The 17539-nt window shown below is 41.7% G+C and overlaps 1 pseudogene; it reads left to right on the top strand.

Moving 5' to 3' along the window:
- The first annotated feature begins 1577 nt into the window (after positions 1 to 1577).
- LOC125825720 (uncharacterized) lies at positions 1578 to 15330 on the top strand (annotated as a pseudogene).
- Positions 15331 to 17539: the final 2209 nt, after the last annotated feature.

The following is a 17539-nucleotide window of genomic DNA, read 5'->3' as shown; positions in this document are numbered from 1 at the left end:
AGGCGATGCATGATTTGTCTAGGATCCCGACAGCTCAGACTCCTAATCCTCCAGCTCCAAAACATACAGCGGTCCCAACACCACTAGTACAGGGTCCTCCTCCCCGGTCACTCAACTGGTTAAAGGCCGAAGGATTGAGGACCACTTTAGAGTAGAAGAGACTGTCCACAGATGGTGTGGTGGACAGACATCCAGTTGTGTGGGACACTCTCAAGTTCCACATATTCGAGGTCTTCACCAAGACCCGTGGCCCATACATTCCTACATGGGTCCGGGATTTCTATGCTGCCTATAGTGACTTGGTGCCTCAGGAGAAGAAGAAGGCTAGTGCCTTCAAACCAGTAGACTCTGCGGTTGTTCAAGGAAAGAAAGTAAAATGCTGAACTGATGATATAAATGTTGTGTTTGAGTGTGCTACCAGATTCATGCATGACTATCAGAGTATGATCCAGACACAGACTCTGGATGACCTCAAGGGTTGGCTAGCACCCCTGATTTCTGACACCACCCTAAGGTGGATTGAGGCCGGAGCGCCGATAGAGAAGAAGGACATCAATGTAGTTACTAGATATTGGTTTGGGTTCATCAGTAACACGATCATGCCTTCAGAAAATGAGTCCATTCTCCGCCAACCAAAGACGGCCTGTCTTGGATATTTCATAGCTTGGAAGCGGCTAAATTTGGGTTTGATCATTGAGTAGGAGATGACCATGAGGGCCAAGAAGCGTGAGTCGTCTCTTTTTTTTACAGTGTTGATCACCGAATTATGTCGACGGGCCAGAGTTCCACGTGATGAGAAGAGGGATGTTGAAATTACACCCATATCTTCTATCGACATCCGGCAATAGAGGTTGAGTACATGAGAGATGATTCTGACAAGAGGAGAGCACCTCTAGTGGACACATCCCCGGGGATTTATATTGAGGCACTACCTGCAGAGGCAGTTATGCCTACTCTTGCCACCGGACCTTCAGGTACTTCTAGCTCCGCTACTTCCGACACTCTTAGCACTTTTGCTACTCCTCTGCCCCCTAGATCTACTGCGTGTACTTCTGCCTCTAGACCTCCGATCACCTTGGCGATGTTGTATAAGATGGGGAATTTGGCTCAATCCGCCGATGTGCGTGTTCCCGACTAGAGGCCGTAGTTTGTAGGATTATTGAGAGATTTATCACTGCTACATTAACACCTCTCAAGGCCTCGATTGATGCCCTTATAGCGAGAGTAGAGGTATGTGAGAGAGGATAGGGTGCTACTAATGAGGTAACGACCTTGAAGGCTGACATTATTGGATTGACGAAAGATGTGGACCAGCTGAAGTCCACTGATTTCACCTCACTATTTGGGATAGTGGAGATCCAAGATGACACGAGTGCAGATATTTCAGCCTGTTCTGAGGTGCCTCCGGCTACCACCAGAGATGAGATTAGGGCTGATGTTGTTGCTGCTGCTGATTCCGAGGCCGAGACAAATGAGGAGCAGCTTGGTGTGCCTGAGGAGAATGTTTATAAGGACCTGGATGACTTAGAGGGTGCCATGTTTGAGACAGCTAGACAGGCCTCCTAAGGGATACTTTGATGGTTGCCTCCAGTGAAGCCAAGGTTGATGAGATACCGGGCACTGATGCCCCGACAGATGGAGTGGATGAGATGAAAACTTCACCCAGGCTTAGCCTGGCAGGATGATTTCTCCCCTCCCTCTCTGTTATTCATTTTATACTAATTTATTTTTGGTTGCATTTGAGAACAACTGCTTATTTTTTATTGGGTGGGGGTGAGCTATTTCCATACCTACCACTTGTGACTATTTTATGAATAGTGGTTTTGTTTTGATTGTGAATGTTGAGCTTATTGTGTTATATATATATCTTAGTTGTGATATTGTGGATGTTCTTAGATTGTGGCCCTTTGTTTTGACATGAAAATGGTTTTTGAACCAATTTAAAAAAATTTCCACCTCTTGTGTGTATGATTGTGGTTGTTCTTGTGCAAATTTGAGTGTCAATTTTGATCAATACCGATTACTTGAATAGTTCTCTGAATTGAACGAAATGAATGTACGGCTACGATGAGGCAAACTAAGTTACATAGGCAATATGTGAACTTTTAGCATCTCATTGTGACTAGCCGGTTGTCGAATGAGTCTCTTGTAATAACCATTGCACGCTAGCTAGAAAATGTGAAGTATTGTTTGATATTGGTACCGATGACTTGTGTGGCGAGGCTATCTTGAACATTATGCTTGATAACACCTAAAATTTGCCCTGTTGGTCCGATAGATTGAGTGAAGCAAGCAATTGAAATGATCTTAGGTAAGAATTTTGGAGAGTGAGCCAATTTGACAATATACCACTTTGTGGCCAACCCTGTGAGATGTGTGAGCCTACCTTGGCACCTTTTGAGCCTATCCTTTTCTTGGAAGAAACTTGAGAAACTTTTACCCCTTTATCCCATCACCTGTAACCTTCATGAAGTATTGGTATGTTTGAATAGACAACTTACGCCAAAAGCCTAAGTTGGGGGTGTGGTGAAAAAGAAGGAAAGTCAAGAAGTGTGACAAAATTCCCCCTTTTTGGGATTGTTTTGAAAAAAAATAATTGGAACCCTTCCATATATATAAAAAATAAAAGAGAAAGAAAAAGGCTCAAAAAGAGCAAAAATTGTGAAATAAAGTGTGTGAACATAGTGAAAAATGGGGTATCCGGTGATTCATGTCTAGTTGAATAATGGAGTGGAGTTTGAACATATTTGAATGTGAAAGAGAAGGAGAAAGAGTGATTTTCAAGCCATACTTCATGAAGGTAGATGCCACTAAACTTAAATGCCCATACCTTTGCACTCAGCCCCGTTACAAGTCTTTTTTTTGTGATCTTTAGTGAGCTAAAATGAATGTTGATTGAAAAATATGGGCAAGCCTATGGGTGAAGTCATGCATGCGTTCGTCTTTTTGAGTGTGAGAGTTGTATGTGATTCTGAGACTTTAAATTGTTGAAGAATTTTGTGTGAATGTGGAATCATCTTTGTTGTGAGGGCATTTGAGTACCTTTGTTGAGCTTGAACTTGTTTTTGAAGCAAGTATTGTGAACTTGTGTATCCTTGACAATGGTGAGTCACAATTTGAATCTTTGAGTGCACAATTGAGCATTGTATGTGTAGTTTGAACCCTTTTGTGTGCATTCATGTTGAGTCTTATGCAACACTATTTGAGACATCCTTATTGAACTGTTGATCTTGAGTTTTACTTGAGGATAAGCAAAAGTTTAAGTTGGGGGTGTTGATGAGTTCGAGATTCAAACTCATTAGGGCTTTGTTTTCATAAGTATAAGTGTCCTCAAATGCCTAATTTATGCTAAAAACTGATGTTAAAGCATTGAATTTCAGGTATGTGAGCTAAGGAGCAAGGCAAGGACACTACCCGACAAAAAGGAGCAAAACGAGCTGAAGAAGTGAAGAAAAGTGATCCTAGTGATTGCCAAGACCACTCAGAGAACCACCGAGTGCTCTTATGGTTAGCCTAAAGTTCCAGGTTTCCAGCCCTAAGGAAGAAACCAAGTTAGCAACAAAATTGGCCAATCGGTGACTCGCTGATCCATTCCGCGACATCAAGTTGGATCGCCCAAAGTTACATAACTTAGGACGCTGAAGATCAATGCAAAATAGCGATGAAAGGGAGCAAAGGGAGGGTTTCCGAATGACTCGACGAGTCCCGACTTATCTCGCCCAATGGTTTTTCAGGCCAAATTTTGGGCAATTATAAATTGAGTTTTGAACTGTAAATTAATGAGGATGGGATCATTGAGTAGAGTTTTCTTTTGAGTTTTAGAGTTCCATTGTAGACTTTGAATCTTTTTGAGGCTCAAACTTGAAGATTTGCAAGTGGGTCTTTGAATTTAACCTTTGGAAAACATTGTAAAGGCTTGGAGACTATTACCCAGCTGATGCTTAATCGAGTTGGTAATTGTTTTTATTTTTTTATGATGTTTAGCTAAAACCCAAATTCTTGGGTTGTGATCATTTGATTATAGGTTGAATTAGCTTATGGGTATTTTTATTTACCGATTAAAATGCTTAATTGAAGTGGGTTTTAATTGATAGCTATGTTTTAATCTAAGAATTGTTATTTCAAATGCAATTTGAAATTCTGGGCTTGCTTGAAAAAGAGGTTTTAGAATCAAAGCTTTCAATTGATGATTGTAGTTATTGGGGTGATATGGGTTTAGCTCGAAAGAGTAAATCCTAATCATGATTCTACCTATCTAGCTCAAGAGAGTAGATAATGTGGGTTGTTCTTATTTGTTAAGCTTGTTGATGTTCGAAAGAAAGCACTTGAATCGTGATAGTTATTCCTCACGTTTCCTGGGTCTCACTTTCTCAAGCTAAAAGCATCAAGACCCACTACTGAGGATGCTAAAATACTACGTTGGCTCTGTACTTCTCTCTCAAGCAGGTACAAAACTCTGAAATTTATCACACCAAATATGCAATAATGACGTTAAACCACCATAATAATTTAGACCCACTTCGAATTACCACCACAAATCACTAATTGATGACACCCATTTCGTAGAAGGAAACAATTGGTCACATTGTCAAACCCCCAAGGTTAGGGTTTTAGCCAATCATGATGAAAAGATGATAAGCAACACCTGCCACATTTTCCATAGCTGGCTAAATGTAATTCGGAAGTTAAAATCAACTACAATCTTCTCTATTCCAAAATTACAACGAAAAACCTTGCTAAAATCACTTGAAATACACAATGGTAGTGTTTTCACTCTCAATCTTTTGTTCCTCACATTTCTGAATGCCTTCTCTCTCCTCCAAAAATGAATTTATGCAAATCTGATGTGTGGCTATTTGGGATCAATCGGTGAGATAAGTCACGCTTCGTCGACCGTTCGGCGACTCACCGAGTTTTCTTCATCTCGCCTTCATTTTTTACCTCTTCTTAGTCCAACCACCGTAACTTTAGGCGAGCTAGATCGGATCGCCGAGTGATTACACGACATTCCCTTTTTCCTTTCCTCTCTTTCATTAGTACTTTTGGCGACCTGGTCTTCCATTGCCGATGTGATCGCCGACACACCGAGTGGAACTGCTGCTCGCCGAAGGTACCCCTAATTCAACCTTTGCATTCTGTAACTTTAGCAACTTGGCGAGTCGCCGAGTGACATCAGCAATTGTCAGGATTGTTTTTACCTTCTTTTTTTCGATCGTGTTGTCTCTATTGCCCATTTCTGTCCTAGCTTTGTTCCTCAATCCATGTATATGGAAATCAATTACATCAGTTTTTGGCACAAAATAAGCATTTGAGGACACTAAATCTATATAAATAAAACCCTAAATAAGTCCAAATCTCGGACTCATCAACACCCCCAACTTAAATTTTTCCTTGTCCTCAAGTAAAACTCAAGCTCAGCAGTTCAAAAATGATGTGTCAAATAGTGTTTCACAAGACTCAATCATGAATGCACACAACAAGACTCAATTTACTCATGTAAGATCAATTGTGCACTCAAATATTCAAGTTGTGACTCTATATTATCAAAGATTCTCAAGTTCACAATACTTGCTTGAAATGCAAGTTCAAGCTCAACAAAGGTACTCGAATGCCCTCACACAAGATGATTCCCTATTCACACACAATTTGTTCAACAATTTATAGCTCCGGAATCACAACAACTCTCACACTCAGAAAGATGAACACATGTATGACTTCACCCATAGGCTTGCACTTATTTTCCAATCAACCTTCGTTTCAGCTCACTCAAGATAAAAAAGGCTTTCAAGGCTTGTAACAGGGTTGCGTGTAAATGTATGGTCATTTAGGCTCAGTGGTTGCTATCCTCATGAAATGTGGTGTGCACAACACTTCGTTTCCTTTTGTTCTTTATTTTAATTCATTCTCAGAATTCACCCATTATTCATTTTCCATGAAACTTTGGACACCCCATTTCTTTTTGCAACTTTATTTCAAAAAAATTTCATTCTTTCTCTTTTTCTTCCTTCTTTTCCTTTCTTATTTTTTTTTTGTATGAAGGGGTCCCATCTTTTTCAAAACCATGGGTAGAGGGAAATTTCTTCATATTTCTTGATTAACCTTCTCTTTTCACCACACCCCAACTTAGGCTTTTGGCCTAAGTTGGCTATTCAAACAAACCACATCTCATGAGGATTATAGGTGAAGGGATAGAGAGAGGTTTCATTTGCTCAAGTTTTTTCCAAGGAAAAGGGTAAGGCACAAAGGGTGTTCAAGCAAAGTTCACACACTCACAAGGTAGGCCCAAAAAAGATGTAGTGTCAAATTGTTTCACTCTTTAAAATTTTTGCCTAAGAGCATGTCAAAAGCTTGCATCATTTAGTCAACCGGACCAACGGGGAAAATTCTAGATGTCATCACACATGGTTCTTAGTAAGCTCATCACACAAGGCATTAACACCAATGTCAAACAAGACTCCACACTTTTGCTAGTGTGCAATGTTCATCACAAGATTAAGAGCACTATTCAAGTCATCGGTATTGATACCAACCGTCACTCAAATTTGTACAAGAACAGTTCCAATTAAATACACAAGAGGTGGCAAAATGGGTCCAAAAGGGTCCAAAAACACAAAGGAATTCACTGACCAAGCACACACCCCCACCAAAAGCATTTAACATTGTCCCCCATGTGAGTAGAGAACGGGCACTCCTGCAAATAAAACAAGAATAAAATTAAAAACTAGCAAATAAAGACAAAATTCTAGTAGGTAAACATTCAGAGCAAGGTGAGAAAGAATCTTCACTAAGTGCCTAGTTGGCGAGAAAATGAATCAGTCACCAAATACTTCGGCAGTGCGCCAAATGAGCTGAATATCGCATTTAGTCCAGTGGGTGACATTATCACACATGTTTTGAATGGGTTCGGCGATTCTCAGATCTTCATTTCTTCGATCTTTCAGCTACTTTTGTTCCTTTTTGTTAAGTAGTGTCCATGCTTTCCCTCAACCTTCAAATACTTGAAACTTAAGGGTTTTCATCAGATATTGAGACAAAATATGCATTTGAGGACACTAATTCAATCAAATTATAGCCCTAAATGAGTCCAATTTGTGGACTTACCAGGAAATCGCTGAGAAATTAGAGAAGATTTCCTGGAATAATAAAGCATGGAGAACGCAAAAGTCAAACACTAGAAGAACCACTTTTGCAGTTCAATCTGCACCTAGTCAATCCGTCGATGACATTCGTGAGGAGATGGCTCAGATGAGTACAAAACTTGGGTTGGTGTTGAAGCGTGTGAGTGGAGGTACCAAAAAGGTAAATGCTGTGAATTATTTGACTAGGAATCCACCACCAGTTGAGGAGTGCTACTATAAAGATGATACTTATGCGGTGAATGATCAGACGGGGGGTTTCTGAGCCAAAGCCCAAGGTTCCAATTCAGAAAATTAGTGCAAAGGTCAAGAAAACCAAGGACAGAACTATGGTAAATATAATCGAGAGGGTCAGTATGTCAGGGATGGGAACTACAATCGCGACAACAACTACAATCGAAACAACTATGCCAACAAAAATGATAAGGGTGGTCCTTATGTTCCTCCTCAAAATTGGGAATCTGGTAATAAGGAATCTGGGTGTAGTATGTCACGTATTGAGGATATGATGCAGAAGATGATAAAAAGGTTTGATTTGATTGATGAGAATGTGAAGGAGATGTGAAATGACTTGTCTGGTATTGGTCAAAAAGTTGACGCCCATGCAGTGTCAATCAAGCAACTTGAGCATAAGATGAATCAATTGTCTACTACAGTAAACCCATGCCAGCCTGGCACACTTCCTAGAAACACCATCCAAAATCTGAAGAATGATAGGCATTGTATGACAGTCACTACTTGAGGGGGTAAGAAGACCATTGATCCACCTATGCCGTCTGAGGTTGAAATTGTGGTTGAGAAAGATGATGAAGAGATTGAGGTTACTGGAGAGTCCAGGAATTTTATAGAGAAGGAAACAGAGATAACCGAAAAAGTTGTCCCCATGCCTAGACCTCCACTTCCATTCCCACAAAGGTTAGTGAAGAAGAATGAAGATGGGAAATATCGCAGGTTCATCGCTATATTGAAATAACTTTCCATCAATGTTCCATTGATAGAAGTTTTAGAGCAAATGCCTGGGTATGCAAAGTTTATGATTTGGTGACTAAGAAAAGGGTCGTGAGTTTTGAAGATGATGATAGGTTGCAACATTGTAGTGCTATTGCTACAAGGTCCCTTGTGTAGAAGAAGGAGGATCCTGGTGCCTTCACTATTCCATGTACCATCAGGTTGTTGCATTTTGCTAAGGCGTTGTGTGATTTGGGTGCTAGCATTAATCTGATGCCATTGTCTATTTACAAGAATTTGGGTTTAGGGGATCCAAAATCGACTTCAATGCGATTGCTCATGGCCGATAGAACTGTGAAGAGGCCCATTGGTGTGCTCCAAGATGTACTAGTGAAAGTGGAGTCTTTTATCTTTCCGGCAGATTTTGTGATACTTGATTATGAGGTTGATTTTAAGGTTCCCATTATCCTGGGGAGACCATTTGTTTCCATTGGGTGCGCCTTGGTCGATATGTAGAAAGGGAAGATGAAGTTCCGATTGAATAGTGAAGAGGTGACTTTCAACATCTGTAGATCTATGAAGTAGAGTAGTGAGCTCAAGTTGGTATCAGTGGTGAATCATATTGTAGAGAGTGGTTCTGAGGTGTCTATTGAAGAGAAATTGGGTGTTGATGCACTAGCAACAATTATGATGAACTTTGAGGGTAATGATATTAAAGACTATGATGAATTGGTCGCTGCACTTGATAGGTTTGAAACCCGTTCAAAACCAAAGAGATTGGAGCTAGACATGAAGAATCGCGACTCTCCACCCTAAAGACCGTCTATTGAAGAGGCCCCAAAATTGGAGCTTAAGGCTTTACCATCACATTTGAGGTATGTATTCTTTGGGAGAGATGGTACTTTACCGGTCATCATTGCGGAAAATTTGAATGTGACACAAGTTGAGGCATTGGTTTCTGTGTTGAAGAGGTTCAAGCGGGCTATAGGGTGGACTATTGCGGACATCATTGGGATCCCTCCTGGCATTTGTTCTCATAAAATCCAACTCATGCCGGATTACAAGCCTAGTATTGAGCACCAAATGAGAATTAATCCGCCTATACAAGAGGTAGTTAAAATGGAAATCATCAAGTGGTTGGATGCTGGAGTTATTTATCCTATTGCTGATAGTGGTTGGGTGTGTCCTGTTCAGTGTGTGCCCAAGAAAGGTGGGATGACTGTGTACCTAATGCGAGAAGCAATCTTGTTCCGATGCGGCCCGTGACTGGATGGAGAGTCTACATGGACTATCGAAAATTAAATGTGTGGACAGAAAATGACCACTTCCCTATGTCGTTCATGGATCAGTTGTTGGACCGACTTGCTGGTAAGGGTTGGTATTGTTTTCTTGATGGTTATTCAGGCTACAATCAGATTTCCATAGCTCCGGAAGACCAAGAGAAGACCACCTTCACTTGCCCTTATGGGACTTTCGCCTACAAACGGATGCCATTTGGGTTGTGTAAAGCTCCAGTGACCTTCCAGCGTTGTATGATGTCGATATTTTCTAATATGGTAGAGGAAACTATTGAGGTATTTATGGATGATTTCTCTGTTGTAGGTGACTCTTTTGATTGTTGTTTGGATCATTTGGCCGAGGTGCTTAAACGGTGTGAAGAGTGAAATCTTGTGCTCAATTGGGAAAAGTGCCACTTTACGATGCGAGAAGGGATAGTTCTGGGTCATCGTATTTCTGAGAAGGGTATTGAGGTTGATAGAGCGAAAGTCAAGGTAATAGAGAAGCTTCCACCACTTATCTCTATTAAAGGTGTTAGCAGTTTTCTTGGGCATGCAGATTTCTATAGGAGGTTCATCAAGGATTTCTCCAAAATTGCACATCCATTGTGCAAATTGCTCGAAAAGGAGCGTAAGTTTGATTTTGATGATGTTTGTCTGGGAGCATTTGGAGAGTTGAAGGTAAAGCTAGTTTCCGCTCCTATCATTATTTCATTGGATTGGGGCCTACAATTTGAGGTAATGTGTGATGCGAGTGGAGTGGTGCTTGGTGTGGTATTAGGATAGAGGCGAGAGAAGATTTTCATCCTATTTACTATGCCAACAAATCTCTAAATGTGGCTCAAAAGAGCTATATAGTGACTGAACATGAGCTTCTTGTGGTGGTTTTCGCATTCAAGAAATTTCGATCCTACTTGCTTGGTACTAAGGTCATAGTGCATACTGACCATTCTGTATTGAGGTATTTGATGGATAAGAAGGATGCAAAACCGAGGTTGATTAGATGGGTGTTGTTGCTGCAAGAGTTCGACTTTGAGGTGAGATAGAAAGGGGACACAAAGTCAAGTTGCCGATCACTTGTCCAGATTGGAGAAGGAAGTTATGCTTAAGCTAAGAGATGGGGCTGAAATTAATGATACTTTTCCGGATGAACATGTATTGGTTGCTTCTCATGATCTGATTCCTTGGTTCGCAGACTTTGCTAACTACTTGGCAAGTGATTTGGTGCCACCGGATTTGTCGTTTCACCAAAGGAAAAAGTTTATGCATGATGTGAAGAAGTTCTTTTGGGATGAGCCTTATTTGTACCATATTTGTGTTGATGGGATTATTCGTCGCTGTGTGCCCGAGGTTGAGATGTTGAGTATACTAGAGGCGTGTCATTCATCGCCTGTTGGTGGGCATCGTAGTGGTATTTGGACTGCGTATAAAATTTTGCAGTGTGGGTATTACTGGCCTACCATCCACCAAGATGCTCATGATTTCGCCAAGTCTTGTGACCGTTGCCAAAGAGAAGGAGGAATTTCAAAGAGGCAAGATCTTTCGATGAATCCAATATTGGTGATCTTATTTGATGTATGGGGCATTGATTTTATGGGTCCAATTGTGAGGTCACATGGGATGAAGTATATTCTTGTTGCGATTGATTATGTGTCGAAGTGGGTGGAAGCAATTGCGCTTTCCAACAATGAAGGTAAAAGTGTCACCGCATTCCTGAAAAAGAATATTTTCTTCAGATTTGGTACACCTAGGGCGATTATCAGCGATGGAGGTTCCCACTTCTGTAATAAGTTGTTAAAGCTGTTACTTGAGAAATATGGCATCTGCCACAATATAGCCATTCCTTACCATCCGCAGTCTAGTGGGCAAGTTGAAGAGTCCAACAGAGAGATCAAGCAGATTCTAGCTAAGACTGTGAATGTGAAAAGAACCGATTGGTCAAGGAAGCTTGATGATGCTCTATGGGTCTATCGCACTGCATTCAAGACTCCCATAGGTATGTCCGCCTACCAATTTGTATATGGGAAGTCTTGCCATTTGTCGGTAGATCTAAACATATGGCTATGTGGGCTTTAAAGAAGCTGAATTTGGATTGGGGCGCCGCATCAAATCAGAGAGTAAGTGACATGAATGTGCTTGATGAGTTTCTCTTAAGAGCTTATGAAAGTCCAACCATGTACAGGGAGAAGATGAAGAAGTATCATGATCAAAAGATTGAAAAGCGAGAATTTGTTGTGGGTGATCTGATGCTTCTCTTCAACTCTAGGTTGCGCTTGTTTCCTAGCAAACTCAAGTCCAAGTGGACCAGGCCATTCATAGTCGTGCAAGTGTTCCCACATGGAGCGGTCGAGCTCGAAAACATCGAGGGAACAAGGTTCAAGGTGAACACGCAAAGGATCAAGGTCTACCCAGGAAAAGAGAAGAATGTACAAGAGGTGGTTGAGGCCTACTATCTTGATGAAGGCAGAGTAATCAAGAGGCCTACATCGTGCCGCGAAGTTAAATCAAGCTCTGCTTGGGAGGCAACCCAAGATGTACAATCTAGCCAACTATAGGTTTTTCTTGCCGATTTAGGAGTTTTCTTTGTTTAATTGATTTTCTGTAAATTTTTAGATTATAGTTTATTTTTGTCTAGTGTTGGCTAGATATAGCATAGGGTCTGTGTCTACAAAGTTTCTAAAAAGTGTCTATAAAATGTAAAAATAAAGTCCTAACGGTTGCTACATGTGCGGGGATGAAAAGCAAAATCTGCAAAAAATGACTGTTGCAGAGGTCTACGGACCCCATCGACGGTCCGTAGGTTAATCCACAGACCATGAATGGTGTCCGTAGACCCTAGGTAAGTTTTCAAAATTTTGTCTAAGTATGGAGTGACCTACGGACCCTACCCACGGTCCGTAGGTCGACCCAATACCCATAGACGGGGTTTCGTGGGTCCAAACCTAGGATTTGCCCGACCCGACCTGGACAACTTGTAAATATAACCCTTCATTTTTAATATTCATCCCCCACATTCAAAACTCCCTCTCAAACGTTTGTAACCCCTTCCTCTCCCAGAATCACTCCATTAATCTCCCAAATCCCACAGATCACTCCCCATTCACTTGCACTTCTCCTTCTTCTCAAATCCTTATCTCCAGTCCTCATTATCCGGGTTCGACGTCAAAAGGGTAGAAAAAGGTCTAAGGAGTTCATTGTCATCACACATTCACCCACTTCCATTGCTTGTAAGGTAAACAATTTCAACTTAACTCTGAATTTCGATATTCATTGTTCAAAATATGAAGCCATGAAGTGGATCTTGACCTTGGGTTGTTTTTGTATGAAAATGCATGATAAGCTAAAGTTAGAAAAACCCTTGGGACAATATAATGTGATTGTGTTGTCTTTGTAATAAATTAAATTAGAGAAAAATAGTCTAAATGAAAGTTTCGACTTAGGGTTCCTAGTTTCGTATGCAATACATGTTAAATAATTAGTAATCGGAACCTTAGGGATGACGAACTATCATAAATTATATTGAAATGCATGATTAGACTTTGGTTGATTGTTTGAAATTGTCGGATATGGTTTAAATATGAGGTATGTGTGATACCTAACACAGACTTGACCCACGAGACCCCGTCTACGGACCGTTCTGCACATCAGTGGTTCCCATCGGAGCCCAACTTTTTGGGACATCTTACCTATGGAGGGGACCCACGGACCGTAGATCCACCTATGGACCGTAGGTGACCACTGAAGCTACTATCAGAAACTTTTTTTGTTTTTTTTTGTTTTGGTTCGTTCTTTGTTCTAAAAAAATTTCAAGTGTGTTATTGGTTTATTTTAGTACTAATTATGCCTCCACAGGTACCATGGCTCCTAAGAAAGTCCTGACCTTCGCACCAAAGGAAAAGTCCAAATCAGTTGCACCAAGCTTTCTACTGATTGATAAAGACACTGATGCGGAGACTGATCCTGCATATGTTCCACCTGCCACCAGGACATCCCCCATAACACCTCGTGCTACACAGAATTAATCTTGATAGGTGATTCCCGACGTAGTCACTTCCTCCTAGTTTGATGAGGAGGATACACTAATCGGTTCATCGGTTGGTTCTGCTTTCGGCTCTGAGTCGTCCTCTACTTCTGGTTTCGATTCCGGCTTCGGCTCCGCATCTAGGTCAAGTTCACATGGTAGGGGTGCCTCGTCTAATGAGGCTACTAGTGATGGGGACATCCCTGTACCACCTAACATCGAGCCTGTTGATGAGGAGCCAAATCGGTGGTGTGTCAATGGTCAGTGACAGATATACTAGGACTCCAGGATACTGAATGAGAAGGAGAGGATGGCCCGATTGATTACTGAGGAGCGCCGAGTCCTCACAGGCAGTCTTCATACTATGCCTGACATCCATGCACTCTTCCAGAGACACATGTGCAAGTGGATGGCCCGTAGCCCAGGGTCTTATAGTGAGGAGATCGTGAGGGAGTTCTATGCTTCCTACGCCGCCACCCTACAAGGTTCTATTGACAGACGGGCCAAACCCGCCACACAACCTCCACTCACGGTGACACTAGTACCTAATTTTTCTGTTGATCTATCCAAGGCCACCATTCGCAGGTTCCTCTACGGCCTGGGCCATACACTAGCCATCAATACGGCCGAGTTTGATTATCGTTGGGACATAGTGAGGAGCGGGGCATTCCAGAGGAATGCATAGTAGAGGGAGAGTTTATTGCGCAGGTTGGCTCATCACATTGCTACAGACAAAGAGTGTGCAGAGTGGGTCAGCACCCCGGGCTTGAGCATAAAGAATGCCACTCTCACATTTGTGGCCAAATTTTTCTAGTTGTTGGTACGGAGTTGGGTGCCTCCCACGCAGGCTAATAATGTACTCACTTGGGATCGCGCAGTCATGGTGGCTTCCCTTGGACTTTACCCGTATGATTATTGCAGATATTCACGACAGGGCCTTCAAGGCCACCACCACTTACCTATTTCCATTCCTCATCTTTCAGTTGTGCAGGTATTCTAGAGTGCCGGTCTGGCATTGTGATAAGCTGATCCAGGCGACCAAGACCCTGGATATCGGCCTGATTATAGATGAGGCCAATGTGGCTGCACCGCGCAGAGAATAGGTTGAGGTGCCTCCACTAGGAGCGGACTTAGTGATCGATGTGGAGCAGATATAGGTTGATAAGCCTGCCCTTCTAGCCCCCATTGAGGATGCTCCGACTTCCCATTCTCTGGCCGCCAGTCAGGCCCCTAGCTCATCCAGAGCCACCCCCTCTTCAGGGTTTGCTGTTGTACCTTTAGCTCGAGTCCAGAATTTGGAGGCTCAGATGACCATATTACTAGAGTATATTAGGCCTTGGATGCAACACACAAAAGAGGATTCCGTGACTAGGGTGGAGCAGCAGATGGAGCTGATGATGGACCTAAAGGTTCAGGCAGTACACCAGTGTTTTGATGCATTCGAGCTGCGGGTCTTAGATTGACCAGCCCCAACCATAAATGTCTCTGCTTTCTGGGAGGAGTTAGCTAGTCTCCGGGCTGACATTGACACCCTTCTAGATCCACCAGAGATTGAGCCAGAGTTGGCCCCCACAACACCGGTTGATGATACGGTGTTCGATGCTCTATTTGGGGATGAGATGTTACCTCCTACTTTTTCCCGTCATACTGTGAAGCGCCCCTCTCCATTCGGGCTTTTGATGATACTGAGGCCGGTAGAGCTAGCAAGAGGAAGCGCCAAGAGACTGAGGCGGCTCGAAGGGCATCTATTCTTGATGAGGAGTTGCGGCAGCAGAGGCTTAGGGAGGTTGGTATTGGTGCTTCGAGCAGTGTGAGCACCATTGATGGTGCAGTGAGAGTGGTTAATAACACTACTGAGGGTGCTGTGACAGTTGATGCGAGCACTACTGAGGGTGACCCAAGTGTTGATCCAGCGGGCTCTTGGAAATCGGACCCGCCCACTTGTTGATAGCTCTTCGGAGCTATTCCCCACATGTTTGCTTCACCCGTTCCTTTATTCTTTACTTTTTGTTCATTGGGGACAATTGCACTATATTTTCTTGGGGTGGGGTAAATGGATTGTGAGTGATAAGGTGAAGTCTGAGTAACCCAACTCATAATCCTCTCTTGGGGTTTTCTTGCCTGTGTTCTTTTTCTCCAAGAGACTGTTTAATTTCTGTTGAACCGGCATGTGTAGAATGAGTGTGTAGGATTAGGTGTAGAAAAATGGAAGCATGATGGCATGAAAAACATGATAAAAAATGATCCCTGTCCAAAAATAAAGAATTGTGCTAAATTTGTAGTCTTGATAAGTTGAATGTGTTGGATCTAAATGTGACTTGATAAGAACCGATTTGACGTCATGACTTAAGCTAAAAACTTGAATTGGGTAATCTGATAATCTGATAATGAAACAATGTGCCAAGAGTGTGTGAGAATAGTTGATTGTTTAGACAGTTTTGTGCCAATCTAGAACTTGTCCCGTTGGTTCTGCTAGGATAATCTAGGCTAGAAGTTAGGAAGTGATCATAGGCCATTGTTCAAATTAGTCCACTTAAGCCTAAAATGATCTAACTAAATGGTAGCATTATTCCCTTTTGATCCAAATATTTGAGCCTAAAATTGACCAATTCTCTTGATTCACCTAACTCACCTTCACTTAAAATATTGTCTTGGCCCTGGCCCCTCCTTGGACATTTGCACCTTCACTTAGTCCAAAATCCTAAGTTGAGGGTGGCTAAGCCCAAAAGTTACCTTTATCTTGGCCTTGGTCCGACATCGGACATTGTGCACCTTAACTAATGCAAAATGCATAAGTTGAGGGTGGCTATGAAAAAGGAAACCAAATGGAAAAGGGTATGAAAAGAGTTTAGTGTTGAAAAGAGAAAAAATATGAAAAAAGATGTGGCTTTGTGCAAAAGAATCAAAAGAAAAGTATTGAAAGAAATAAAAGAAAAAGAAAGTGAAAGAGAAAGAAGAAAGTGAAAAAGTCAAAACTCGCATCCTTGGTTGAAAAAAGTTAAGGAAAAGAAATTGAGATGAAAAGTTACCAAAAATAGGTGAAGGAAGAGGTAAATAGCCAATGTAATGTCAAGGAGGGCAAAAAGTCACTAAAAAGTGCCCAAATGTACCACACCTGACCCTGAGCCTACGTTACAAGCTAAGAAAAGTCCTATAGTGATCCTAGCAACTAGTTTGGAGACCAGTGAAAATAAGGGTAAGCCTATGGTATTGAGCACTAACTGTACTTGAAGTCACTTTTGAGCGTGAGTGTTGAATGAATCCTCGAATTCTAAAATTCATATCTTATGTGTGTGATGTTTGCGTAATCAAGACACAACTTCCAATGCAAGTGTCTACGATCGTACAATAGTAAAGTAACCCAACCAAGGGTTGGGGTCGAGTCCCAAGGGAGCGGTTCCTGAAAGTTAGTGGTTAAGCGCAAAAGTGCTAAAGCTAATCGTAGCTAAAGACTTTATCGAACGAAGACATGACAAATTAAAGGGTTTGACATGAGTGTCAAATATCAATGGGAGGTTTGTAAATATGTAAAGAGCAAAATCAACAAAACATAAAGAGAGATACAAATATGGAGACGGGATTCTTAGGATGTGATAGGAATACGGGTTAGACTAGACTATTGGGTACATGCTTATAGTAAATTCATTGAATATTTGTGACTAGGCTAGACTATAGTGGGGGTAAATTCTCTCTCGAGCAACTTACCCCGAATCACATGGGTTCCTCTCGGACATCCACTTGCCGCATGAAGAATAGCCTTCACCTTAGCCCACTCACTTTCTCGAGCTGAGTGTGTGGGAGAAAGTATAGGGTTCACTCTCTTAAGCTGAACCTCATGTCGACCCATTCCCACCGGCCATCAATTTAGTAGTCTTAATTTTACGACCTCTCTCTCGAGCAAGCCGATATAACAAAGGTGAAATCGTATTTGCAACTACAATTTCATTAAGTTCCACTACAACTACTAAACGAAATAACATCTAACCAACAAATAAATCATCAACAAGCAAGACCTGACAGATAATCTAACCCATATTCACAAAATCACACCCCAAGAATTAGGGTTTTAGCTACACAAGTAAAAGAGATAGAAATTTATACCAATATGAGTTTGTATTCAAATGGGTATGAAGATTTAAGTTTTAAAACAAGCCAAG

The sequence above is a fragment of the Solanum verrucosum genome, unplaced genomic scaffold, assembly GCF_900185275.1.
Source record: "Solanum verrucosum unplaced genomic scaffold, falcon-dt-bn FXZP01000003.1, whole genome shotgun sequence".
NCBI classification, from domain to species: domain Eukaryota; kingdom Viridiplantae; phylum Streptophyta; class Magnoliopsida; order Solanales; family Solanaceae; genus Solanum; species Solanum verrucosum.
The sequence above is the reverse complement of the archived record's forward strand: the minus strand, read 5'-3'. Positions and strand labels throughout refer to the sequence as shown.